The sequence below is a fragment of the Lolium perenne genome, chromosome 3 (assembly GCF_019359855.2).
Source record: "Lolium perenne isolate Kyuss_39 chromosome 3, Kyuss_2.0, whole genome shotgun sequence".
Lineage (NCBI taxonomy): Eukaryota > Viridiplantae > Streptophyta > Magnoliopsida > Poales > Poaceae > Lolium > Lolium perenne.
Window position 1 is genome coordinate 25,985,079 of NC_067246.2, and position 13,694 is coordinate 25,998,772.

Genomic DNA, 13,694 nt, shown 5'->3' on the forward strand with positions numbered 1-13,694 from the left:
TTTCTGTCAACCACATCCCTGCCAGAGTGTTGTTTGATTCCGGAGCATCTCATTCTTTTGTCACCGAAGACTTTGCATCAACAAGTAAAATCCAACCGCTCAGTTTGAAGCATGTTATGATAGTCCAAATCCCAGGATCAACCACCAAAGCCAGAAAATTTTGCAAAAATGTACCCATCAAAATCCACGATGTAGACTTCTTTGCCAATCTGATCATACTTGGAACCAAAGGTTTGGAAGTTGTCCTAGGAATGGACTGGATGTCCAAGCACAATGGATTGATCGACTGTGCCAAGAAAGCTATAACCATGACTAGCAGCACCGGTATCGTAGTAGAGCACGTCTCTGAAAAACTACCCAGAAAATTTACCTGCAACCAAAGTGTATCCAAGCCAACTCTGGATCAAATTAGGGTCGTTTGTCGCTACCCTGATGTATTTCCGGATGATCTACCTGGTATGCCCCCGGATAGGGATATCGAGTTTATCATCGAGTTAATCCCCGGAACTGGACCCATAGCCCAGAGAGCCTACAGCATGAACGCAACCGAGCTTGTGGAGTTGAAGAAACAGATAGATGATATGTTGGCCAAAGGTCTGATTCGACCTAGTGCATCCCCCTGGAGATCCCCCGTCTTGTTTGTGGACAAGAAAGATGGTGCAAATCGTTTGTGCACGGACTATCGTAAACTTAACGATGTCACCATCAAAAACAAATACCCCTTACCCAAGATAGAAGACTTGTTTGATCAACTCACCGGAGCCAGAGTTTTCTCCAAAATAGACCTTAGAACTGGATACCACCAACTGAAAATCCGAGCCACCGACATTCCAAAAACTGCCTTTACCACCAGATATGGGTTGTATGAGTACAACGTCATGTCGTTTGGACTGACCAATGCCCCCGCTTATTTCATGAATCTCATGAATAAGATCTTCATGAACTTTTTGGACAAATTTGTCGTTGTCTTCATCGACGACATTCTCGTCTACTCCAAGTCAGAAGAGGAACATGAACAGCATTTGGAGATCGTCTTGGAAACCCTTAGACAGCACCAGTTGTATGCTAAGTTTAGCAAGTGTGAGTTTTGGTTGGAAGAAGTTGGATTCCTGGGACACATCTTGTCTGCAGGAGGAATTGCCGTAGATCCCGCCAAAATCAAAACTGTTATGGAATGGCAAGCCCCAACCACCCAAACCGAGGTCCGCGCTTTTCTTGGATTAGCCGGATATTACCGCAGGTTTGTAGAAGGTTTTTCGAGCATCGCCCGACCAATGACCCAACTACTGAAGAAGGACAAGAAGTTTGAGTGGACCGACAAATGTGAAGAGAGCTTTCAACAGCTCAAGAGTAGACTGACCACAGCCCCAATCCTAATCATGCCTGACATCACCAAGCCCTTTGATGTATATTGCGACGCTTCCAAGGTTGGCCTTGGATGTGTACTTATGCAAGAAGGTAAAGTTGTGTCCTACCTTTCAAGACAGCTAAAGCAGCATGAGCAGAACTACCCAACCCATGACCTCGAGCTTGCAGCCGTGGTCCTAGCCTTGAAAGTTTGGCGTCATTACCTCATGGGTAATCGATGCGAGATCTACTCCGACCACAAAAGCCTCAAATATATATTCACTCAGAAGGAGCTAAACATGAGACAACGCCGGTGGATCGAATTGATCAAGGACTACGACATGGAGATTCACTACCACCCCGGCAAGGCCAATGTGGTAGCGGATGCTTTGAGTCGACTGCCGTGCCAGTTAAACTCCATGCTCGCATCTGAACAGCCCAGCCTATACCAAGAGTTTGAACAGTTCCGACTCGAACTTGTTAGTGAAGGATTCCTAGCCAGCATCGAACTGCAACCCACCTTGGTTAGTCAAATCAAGGAAGCTCAGAAGGACAACGCTAGCATTGACGGAATCAAGAAGCAGATAGCCGCAGGAAAAGCCCCCGGATTCACCGTAGACGAAGCCGGAGTTCTTTGGTACAAGGAACGTCTCTGCGTACCATCGGACTCTGACTTAAAACAGGTCATCCTGCAAGAAGCCCATGACACCCTTTACTCAATCCACCCCGGAGGTACCAAGATGTACCAAGACCTGAAGGAACAATTTTGGTGGCATGGAATGAAGAGAGAGATCGGTAGCTACATAGCCAAGTGTGATATCTGTCAGAGAGTCAAGGCAGAACATCAACGACCCGCCGGACTGTTGCAGCCACTCCCGATTCCAGAATGGAAATGGGACTCCGTAGGAATGGACTTCATCACCGGACTGCCCAAATCCAGCAAAGGCAATGATTCAATATGGGTAGTTGTCGATAGATTGACTAAAGTCGCCCATTTCATCGCCGTCAAAACCACTTACCAAGGTCCCAAGTTAGCTGAACTCTACATCTCCAGAATAGTCGCCATGCACGGAACCCCCAAATCGATAGTGTCAGATAGAGGATCACAGTTCACCTCGAGATTCTGGCAGAAAGTGCACGAAGGACTTGGAACCCGTCTGAATTTCAGCACCGCCTATCACCCTCAGACCGACGGACAGACTGAGAGAGTAAACCAGATACTAGAGGACATGCTTAGAGCATGTGTACTGGAATACGGATCCAAGTGGGAAGACTGCCTACCGTATGCAGAATTCTCTTACAACAATAGTTACCAAGCCAGCCTACAGATGGCCCCCTTTGAAGCCTTGTACGGAAGAAAATGCTGCACACCCCTAAACTGGTCAGAAGTAGGAGAGAGCCAAGTCTTTGGCCCAGATGTTCTTCGTGAAGCCGAAGAGAAAGTCCATAAGATTCGCGAGTACCTCAAGACTGCACAATCCAGACAGAAGAGCTACGCCGACAAGAGACGTCGGGAGATGACCTTCGAGATCGGAGACTTTGTCTATCTCAAGGTATCCCCCTTGAAAGGAATGCAGAGATTCCAGCTGAAAGGAAAGCTTGCACCCCGGTATGTCGGACCTTTCCAAGTCCTCAGCCGCCGAGGTGAAGTATCTTATCAACTGGAGTTGCCTGAGGAGATGTCGGCTGTGCACGACGTTTTCCATATCTCACTCCTCCGAAAGTGCCTTGACGTCCCGGAGAAGACCGAAGTGTTCAAGAACATCGATCACAGATCGGTGGATATCAACCAGGATCTGACCTACCGCGAAGTGCCGATTCGCATTCTGGAAGAAGCTTACCGAACCACCCGCACCCGAAGCATCAAGTTTCTGAAGATCCAATGGAGCAACCATACCGAGGATGATGCCACATGGGAACGCGAAGACTTCATGAAGAAGGAGTACCCAGATCTCTTTAGTACCTAACTTTCTTTTCGATCTCGGGACGAGATCTTTTGTAAGGGGGAAGGGTTTGTAACACCCCAAATTTCAATATAAAGAGAGTTAGAGAATTCCAGAAAGCAAAAATTTTCAAACCAACAAAAACTTTTTCATTTGCATATACTACCATGCATAGGACTTGTGCATTTGAGTGAATTGCCATGATGATTGTTACCACTTGTATTTGATGTGCTCTCCAACCCTAGTGTGATCATATTAAGATCACCAACCAAATAAATCAAAGAGGAAGAAAATCCATAAAATGCAAAACCCTAAAAACCTCACATATGCCTTATGGCATTTTTATAAATTTTGACCCTAGACCTATTTGGTCTTCACCATTAGTTGAATAATGTTTCTAGTACTCATTACAACTTTTGGAATCAAGGATTCACTTTTCAAATGGTTTTCAAACACAAATTCCACTCACATAGAATAATGGTCAAGTTTGACAATTCTAGTCTGATCACCACTTTGAGCCCTTGCCATTCAATTTTCCCAAACCAACTCTTGCTAACTCTTTGCACCATTTCAAAGTCAACATCAAGGTGAACAATTTTGGTGAAGACCATCATGCCAAATTCATCTTGGATCACTAGCTATGCTCATCCAAAGTCACAACTTTTTCACATATGCAACATTCCCCACTTAGCCATTTTGGCCACCTTTTTAATTCCAATTTTTCCACCACCACCTCAATTCACCTCTGGTCAAATACAACTTTTCTCAGCACTCACATTTCAAAAACTTTCACCTTTTGAATCCTTTCAAATTTGGCTATTTTTGCAATTTACAAAATTGGGCACTATTTGCAACTATTGCAAATAGTGATCTAATCTACCCTAACCAACCCTAACCTGCTCTACACCAACCTACATGGTCCCCTTGTCCCCTCTCTCACTAAATGGCCCACAGGAACCCTAGGGAGGCAAGCTCTAGCTTGCATGGCATGGCCATGCCGGCCATGTCGAGCCCCCTCTCTTCCCCTTCATCCCCAACCCTGGCCATGGCGCCCCAGCACTCCACCTCACTCTACTGGACCACCTAGCACTGATCAGCTCGCCGTAGCCGCCGTGGAGTCGCCAGAGATCGCGCGCCCAGATCGCCCCAGCATGTCGCTCGCGTCGCACGCGTGCACGACGCGGACACGCGCAGTACACGCGCCACCCCGCCAGCACACGCAGCCCCTGGACCCCCTGCGAGCACCTTGAGCATCTGCGTGACACCACGACGCCGTGAGACACGCCCTCGACCCCAACCCGTGACCGCCGGAGCCGGAGACGACGACAGAATCCCGCCGCAGACGCCGCCAGACATGGACGCGATGCCTCGCCTACAGACGCCGCCCGACCGTGCCATTGCTACCTATAGCTTCGCCTGGACGAGGAGAACCCGACAGCATCGTTGCCTAGCCGCCTAGCTCGCCGGAGACGCCGCGAGCGTGTCGACCTTGCCACTGCCCCGCAGAACCCTCGCTCGCCTATAAAAGGAGGCCACCACTCGTCGATCTGAGCACACCAGCACACTCCCCTCATCTCACTCGACCGCCTGAGCCACTCCACCATCAACATTAGCCACTGGAGCCTCCCAATTGCACCATCACTGCCGAGCGCCGCCGCGGAAGCTCGCCGTCGATTGGAGCCCTCCCCGGAGACGCAGCCAGTACCTGGAGGACCGCCGTCGTCGACATCTTCCTCGAGCCTATTGCCAACCCTAGCTGGAGCAACGGTGAGCTCGCCTGACCCCTGCCCTCGCCGCGTCTGTGGCACGATCTCGCCGGAGAAGACGACGATTGTCGTCCGTCGATCTCCAATCTAATCCGACGCTCCTCTTTAACCCATACCGGTTCGGCTTTTAAATGTCGCTGACGGGTGGAGCCCACCTGTCAGGCAGCCCGCGCGGCACTGGACCGTGGCTGGGCTGGCCTTGGGCTGTTTTAATCCAAATAGGCCCAGTTAGCTTTCCCGCCGGCCCTTTTAATTCAAATTCGTTTTAAACAAATTCCAGACTTTTCCTCACAGTACAAATTTGGATTTTGAATAATTTCAAATTGGCTAAACCAAATTTAGTGAATTTTATGTTGTTGGAAAGCTAGAGAAAAGATCTTTCCAATGCCACTGGCCTCATGGCCAGATTCTTTGTAGAATTAATGTGATAAAAATAACAAGACAGGGACTTTTCCCTATTCAAATAATTCTTAAAAATCAACCAAAATAGGTTTTAAGTTAATTCCAACTCTAATAGCTCACATTTGACTTACACTAATTGTTTATGCCATAAAATGGTGTGGTCACTTTGCTTGATCATGCCATAGTTTAAGTAATGGATCATTTGACTAGTTTAACTAGTTGATATTGTCCAAAACTATTAAACCAAATTGTGTGAAGTCTTATACTTCATTTAAACTTGTCTCACATGAATTCATGGGATGTTTGTACCTCAGGTACAAACTCTCTTATATGAATTACTTGAGATTTAAATCAAATGTAGTGTTATTTAAAAGGCATGAGGTAGTTTACCTCATTTAAATCATTCTCTCAAATGATGATGATGAACATTTGACTTAGGTCAATATAAGTTTATCTATGATGGTTTGAGAGATTAAATCTTAAGAAGACTTCAATGAGAGGAAATTATTCCTCACAAACCCTAAGGAAACTATCATTTACATATTAATAGTAAAGGAGTAAATTCTCCTCAAACAACACAACCCATGCACCTAGTTACTTTGTTTGTGTGCATAGAATAGTTGTGTTTATATGTGATGTATGGAATAGCCATTGAATTAGTGAGTAATTATACTCGTATTCAAATATAGACGGTAGCACCGGAGAGTACGCCGAAGAAGAAGGATACTACCAAGAGGAGGAGGAGGAACAGTTTGAGAACTACCAAGGCAAGCTAATATTCTTGCAAAGTGCAAAGCCCCTTGGGGCAAGGCACCATAGTCTTTCCTTTTCTTACATAAGCCTATCCCAAGTTTATTACCTTACAAGTTTTTACTTGTTTTCTTAAAGAGTTACTTTTATAGTTAACTTTGGTCAAAGTACAAGTTGGTTACTAGAGTAGTGAAGTTGGTCTCTTCCAAGCCAAGCAAGATAGCACCCCTCATGATGTAGAGCTAGTGCTAATGAAATAAAACTTGACTACTCTAGATGGGAACAAGGTGACTTTTGGAAATGAATTTGAAACCTTGGAATGATGATTCATTCCATTGAATGATTTTTGAAGGTGAATATGACCAAGAGAAGATGGTGATTTTTGATAAAACATGATGTTGGTTTGGATGCGATACCTTTCCAATTTTTGAGTACCCCCACAATACCTGATTATGGGTAGGGCGTAACTGGAAATTTATGCATCTTAGTATGGGTTCCCTCTAAACAAACGTCATCGGGGTTATGCCGAAAGCTGCCTCTACAACAAAAGAAACGATACGATATGACGTGGAATGAGGTGAATGTCCGGCCCAAGCCCTGTGCAGTTCCCAGGCTGACTGTCTGTCTTCACTGGGAGGCCAAGCTCATGGGGAGAGGTGCTCATACTAGGGTATGTAAGTGAAAGGTTATGGTTGATGATCCGCGTACTGAGTTACGATGATTCGGGGAAATCCCGACGGATGAAATCAAATGTTGTGGCACAAGTGTGCAACCTCTGCAGAGTGTAAACCTATTCGAATAGCCGCGTCCACGGTTATGGACGGTTGGAAAGGCCATACAGTGGTCCAATGTCATACTTTTGAAAAAGATGTTGAAAGAGGATGGTGAAATGACTTGTGGGGAATTGAATTGAAATCACCACTTGAATGGTGGGAATGACACTAATGTTCCCACTTGAGTTAGTAGCACATGAAGAGTTGTTTACCAAAAATGTTTGTGAACTAAAACTAGCTTTCCGCAAATAAACTAGAGCTTAGTAAGCCTTACTAGAATTGTCTAGCACTTACTTTAGTATTAGTTTGCGAGTACCTAAAATACTCACGGCTTTGTCCCTGGCTATTCAAATGGCCAGAATATGAAGATGAACAAGGAGATGACCAGCAGGACGCCTACGACAACTAGGAGTCTTCCGACGTCAAGCGTTGGCCTGTGGACTAGAGAGTCCTTGTATCTTACGCTTCCGCAATGAACTTCTGTGTGTTCGTTGATCAATAGATCAACTATTCGTGTAATATGGATGATGTGATTCCAATTGTAAGACTTTATGGTTTGTAATGAATGATGACTGTGATACTTAACTATTATGCCTCGCAACAACAATATTCCTGGGATTGCGATGTATGACATAATAGGCATTCGGACTTAAAAATCCGGGTGTTGACAGGTCGAGATAAAAGAAAGAGGGGGAGTGGTTGGCGCGGCGTGGTGCGGTGCGGTGGCGTGGACAACAGGGGTCACGACGTCTTCGTGGAAGAAGACGACAACGAGGGGGGAGGCGTGATTCTTTTCCCACGAAGGGGTATGCGGGCTGGTGGACTGGGCTGGTGAGGTGGGTGCTGGCGTGTAGTTGACGTGGGAGATAGAAATCTCTGTGGTGTAATTTCCTTCACCTCCCCGGCAACGGCGCCAGAAAATGTGCTTGATACGCGTGAGGCACACGTCCGTTGGGAACCCCAAGAGGAAGGTGTGATGCGTACAACAGCAAGTTTTCCCTCAGTAAGAAACCAAGGTTATCGAACCAGTAGGAGTCAAGAAGCACGTGAAGGTTGTTGGTGACGGAGTGTAGTGCGGCGCAACACCAGGGATTCTAGCGCCAACGTGGAACCTGCACAACACAATCAAAGTACTTTGCCCCAACGTAACAGTGAGGTTGTTAATCTCACTGGCTTGCTGTAACAAAGGATTAAATGTATAGTGTGGAAGATGATGTTTGCGAAGAATAGTAAGAACAAGTATTGCAGTAGATTGTATTCGATGTAAAAGAATGGACCGGGGTCCACAGTTCACTAGTGGTGTCTCTCCAATAAGATAAATAGCATGTTGGGTGAACAAATTACAGTTGGGCAATTGACAAATAAATAGGGCATAAAAATGCACATACATATCATGATGAGTAGTGTGAAATTCAATTGGGCATTATGACAAAGTACATAGACCGCTATCCAGCATGCATCTATGCCTAAAAGTACACCTTCGGGTTAGCATCCGCACCCCTTCCAGTATTAAGTTGCCAACAACCGACAATTGCATTAAGTATGGTGTGTAATGTAATCAACACAAATATCCTTAGACAAAGCATTGATGTTTTATCCCTAGTGGCAACAGCACATCCACAACCTTAGAACTTTCTGTCACTGTCCCAGATTAAATGGAGGCATGAACCCACTATCGAGCATAAATACTCCCTCTTGGAGTTACAAGTATCAACTTGGCCAGAGCCTCTACTAGCAACGGAGAGCATGCAAGATCTTAAACAACACATATATGATAGATTGATAATCAACATAACATAGTATTCCATATTCATCGGATCCCAACAAACGCAACATGTAGCATTACAAATAGATGATCTTGATCATGATAGGCAGCTCACAAGATCTAACAATGATAGCACAATGAGGAGAAGACAACCATCTAGCTACTGCTATGGACCCATAGTTCAGGGGTGAACTACTCACACATCACTCCGGAGGCGATCATGGCGATGAAGAGTCCTCCGGGAGATGATTCCCCTCTCCGGCAGGGTGCCGGAGGCGATCTCCTGAATCCCCCGAGATGGGATTGGCGGCAGCGGCGTCTCTGGAAGGTTTTCCGTATCGTGGCTCTCGGTACTGGGGTTTTCTCGACGAAGACTTTTTATAGGCGGAAGGGCAGAGTCGGGGGCTGACGGGGGCCCTACACGCTAGGGTGGCGCGGGCCCCCCTAGGCCGCGCGGCCCTAGTGTGGCGGCGCCTCGTCGCCCCACTTCGTATCCCCCTCGGTCTTCTGGAAGCTTCGTGGAAAAATAAGACCCTGGGCGTTGATTTTGTCCAATTCCGAGAATATTTCCTTTGTAGGATTTCTGAAACCAAAAACAATGACAAAGCGCTCTTCGGCATCTTGTCAATAGGTTAGTGCCGGAAAATGCATAAATATGACATAAAGTGTGTATAAAACATGTGAGTATCATCAATAAAGTAGCATGGAACATAAGAAATTATAGATACATTTGATACGTATCAAGCATCCCCAAGCTTAGTTCCTACTCGTCCTCGAGTAGGTAAACAATAACAAAGATAATTTTTGAAGTGACATGCTATCATAATCTTGATCAATACTATTGTAAGCATATGTAATGAATGAAGTGATTCGAATCAATGGTAAAGACAATGAGTAAACAACTGAATCATATAACAAAGATTTTTCATGAATAATACTTTCAAGACAAGCATCAATAAGACTTGCATAGGAGTTAACTCATAAAGCAATAGATTCTTAGTAGAAAGTTTTGAAGCAACACAAAGGAAGATATACGTTTCAGCGGTTGTTTCAACTTCAACATGTTTATCTCATGGATAATTGTCAACACAAAGTAATATGATGAATGCAAATAAGCAAGTATGTAAGAATCAATGCACAGTTAACACAAGTGTTTGCTTCTAAGATGGAAAGAAGTAGGTAAACTGACTCAACATAAAAGTAGAAGAATGACCCTTAGCAAAGGGAAGCATGGATTGCTATATTTGTGCTAGAGCTTTTATTTTGAAAACATAGAATCAATTTTGTCAACGGTAGTAATAAAGCATATGTGTTATGTATAAGATATCCTATAAGTTGCAAGCCTCATGCATAGATTACCAATAGTGCCCGCACCTTGTCCTAATTAGCTTGGATTTACATGGATTATCATTGCATAACATATGTTTTAACCAAGTGTCACAAAGGGGTACTTCTATGCCGCCTGTACAAAGGTCTAAGGAGAAAGCTCGCATTGGATTTCTCGCTTTTGATTATTCTCAACTTAGACATCCATACCGGGACAACATAGACAACAGATAATGGACTCCTCTTTAATGCATAAGCATTCAACAACAGATAATATTCTCATAAGAGATTGAGGATTATTGTCCAAACTGAAACTTTCACCATGGATCATGGCTTTAGTTAGCGGCCCAATGTTCTTCTCTAACAATATGCATACTCAAACCATTCAACTCATGATAAATCACCCTTACTTCAGACAAGACGAACATGCATAGCAACTCACATGATATTCAACAAAGTGTAATAGTTGATGGCATCCCCAGGAACATGGCTACCGCTCAACAAGCAACTTATTAAGAAATAAGATACATAAGTACATATTCAATACCACAATAGTTTTTAAGCTATTTTTCCCATGAGCGATATATTGCAAAGACAAAAGAATGGAATTTTAAAGGTACCACTCAAGCAATTTACTTTGGAATGGCAGAAAAATACCATGTAGTAGGTAGGTATGGTGGACACAAATGGCATAGTTTTTGGCTCAAGGATTTGGATGCACGAGAAGTAATCCCTCTCAATACAAGGCTTAGGCTAGCAAGGTTGTTTGAAGCAAACACAAGTATGAACCGGTACAGCAAAACTTACATAAGAACAGATTGCAAGCATTATAAGACTCTACACTGTCTTCCTTGTTGTTCAACCCTCACCAGAAAATATCTAGACTTTAGAGAGACCAATCATGCAAACCAAATGTCAACAAGCTCTACAGTATTTCTTCACTAATAGGTGCAAAGTACATGATGCAAGAGCTTAAAAATGAGCACAACAATTGCCAAGTATCAAATTATTCAAGACATTATACCAATTACCACATGTAGCATTTTCTGTTTCCAACCATATAATAATTAACGAAGCAGTTTCAACCTTCGCCATGAACATTAAGAATAAAGCTAAGAACATATGTGTTCATATGAAACAGCGGAGCGTGTCTCTCTCCCACATAAAGAATGCTAGGATCCAATTTTATTCAAACAAAACAAAAACAAGAACATAAAGACGCTCCAAGTAAAGCACATAAGATGTGACGGAATAAAAATATATTTCACTAGAGGTGACCAGATAATTTGTCGATGAAGAAGGGGATGCCTTGGGCATCCCCAAGATTAGATGCTTGAGTATTCTTTAAATATGCAGGGATGAACCACGGGGGCATCCCCAAGCTTAGAGTTTTCACTCTCCTTGATCATATTGTATCATCCTCCTCTCTTGATCCTTGAAAACTTCCTCCACACCAAACTCAAAACAAACTCATTAGAGGGTTAGTGCATAATCAAAAATTCACATGTTCAGAGGTCAAATAATCATTCTTAACACTTCTGGACATTGCACAAAGCTACTGAAAGTTAATGGAACAAACAAATCCATCAAACATAGCAAAACAGGCAATGCGAAATAAAAGGCAGAATCTGTCAAAACAGAACAGTCCGTAAAGACGAATTTTTCTGGAGCACTTAACTTGCTCAGATGAAAATGCTCAAATTGAATGAAAGTTGCGTACATATCTGAGGATTACTCACGTAAATTGGCAGATGTTTCTGAGTTACCTACAGAGAATACTACTCAAATTCGTGACAGAAAGAAATCTGTTTCTGCGCAGTAATCCAAATCTAGTATTATCTTTACTATCAAAGACTTTACTTGGCACAACAATGCAATAAAATTAAGATAAGGAGAGGTTGCTACAGTAGTAAAAACTTCCAAGACTCAGATATAAAACAAAAGTGCAGAAGTAAAATAATGGGTTGCCTCCCATAAGCGCTTTTCTTTAGCGCCTTTTAGCTAGGCGCAGAAAGTGTAAATCAAGTATTATCAAGAGATGAAGCATCAACATCGGGGTTTGGAGTTTTCTCAACTATGCATTGTATCTTATCTATGTAAGTTTCAGAGGCTCCTTTTTCATTACTCTTAGGCTTGCTATTCTCATCAAACAAATTTCCAGGAACAATCCAATCAAAATTCTTTTCTAGTGTCTCGCACATTCCTAAGAGCTTGCAAGGTATTGATGTTTTAATATCCCCCTCATAATTAACTTTATTAGTGTACTTTTGTCTATCTTTTTCCATCTTTTCAAGGGTACTAGCAAAGTTGGTATAAGAGCCAAGCATCTTATATTTAGTAAAGACTTTTCTAGCTTCTCTTGCTACATCACCAAATTCTTTAAGAAGGGTTTCTAAGACAAAATCTTTCTTTTCTCCTTCTTCCATATCACAGAGTGTAAGAAACATATTTTGCATTACGGGGTTGAGATTAACAAATCTAGCTTCTAACATGTGTACTAAAGAAGCAGCAGCAATTTCATAAGTAGGAGCAAGTTCTACCAAGTGTCTATCTTCAAAATCTTCAACCGTACTAATATGAGTGAAAAAATCTTCTATATTATCTTTTCCAATGATAGACTCTCGTCCTACCGGTATATCCTTCAGAGTGAACTTAGGAGGAAACATGATGAAAAAGTAAAGTAAATGCAATTAACTAATTTTTTGTGTTTTTAATATGGAGAACGCAAACAAGATAATAAATAAAGTAAAGCAAGTAACTAATTTTTTTGTATTTTTGATATAAAAGCAAACAAAGCAGTAAATAAATAAAGTAAAGCAAGACAAAAACAAAGTAAAGAGATTGGAAGTGGAAGACTCCCCTTGCAGCGTGTCTTGATCTCCCCGGCAACGGCGCCAGAAAATGTTTTGCTGGCGTGTAGTTGACGTGGGAGATAGAAATCTCTATGGTGTAATTTCCTTCACCTCCCCGGCAACGGCGCCAGAAAATGTGCTTGATACGCGTGAGGCACACGTCCGTTGGGAACCCCAAGAGGAAGGTGTGATGCGTACAACAGCAGGTTTTCCCTCAGTAAGAAACCAAGGTTATCGAACCAGTAGGAGTCAAGAAGCACGTGAAGGTTGTTAGTGCGGCGCAACACCAGGGATTCTGGCGCCAACGTGGAACCTGCACAACACAATCAAAGTACTTTGCCCCAACGTAACAGTGAGGTTGTCAATCTCACCGGCTTGCTGTAACAAAGGATTAAATGTATAGTGTGGAAGATGATGTTTGCGAAGAACAGTAAGAACAAGTATTGCAGTAGATTGTATTCGATGTAAAAGAATGGACCGGGGTCCACAGTTTACTAGTGGTGTCTCTCCAATAAGATAAATAGCATGTTGGGTGAACAAATTACAGTTGGGCAATTGACAAATAAATAGGGCATAACAATGCACATACATATCATGATGAGTAGTGTGAAATTCAATTGGGCATTACGACAAAGTACATAGACCGCTATCCAGCATGCATCTATGCCTAAAAAGTCCACATTCGGGTTAGCATCCGCACCCCTTCCAGTATTAAGTTGCAAACAATAGACAATTGCATTAAGTACTGTGCGTAATGTAAACAATACAAA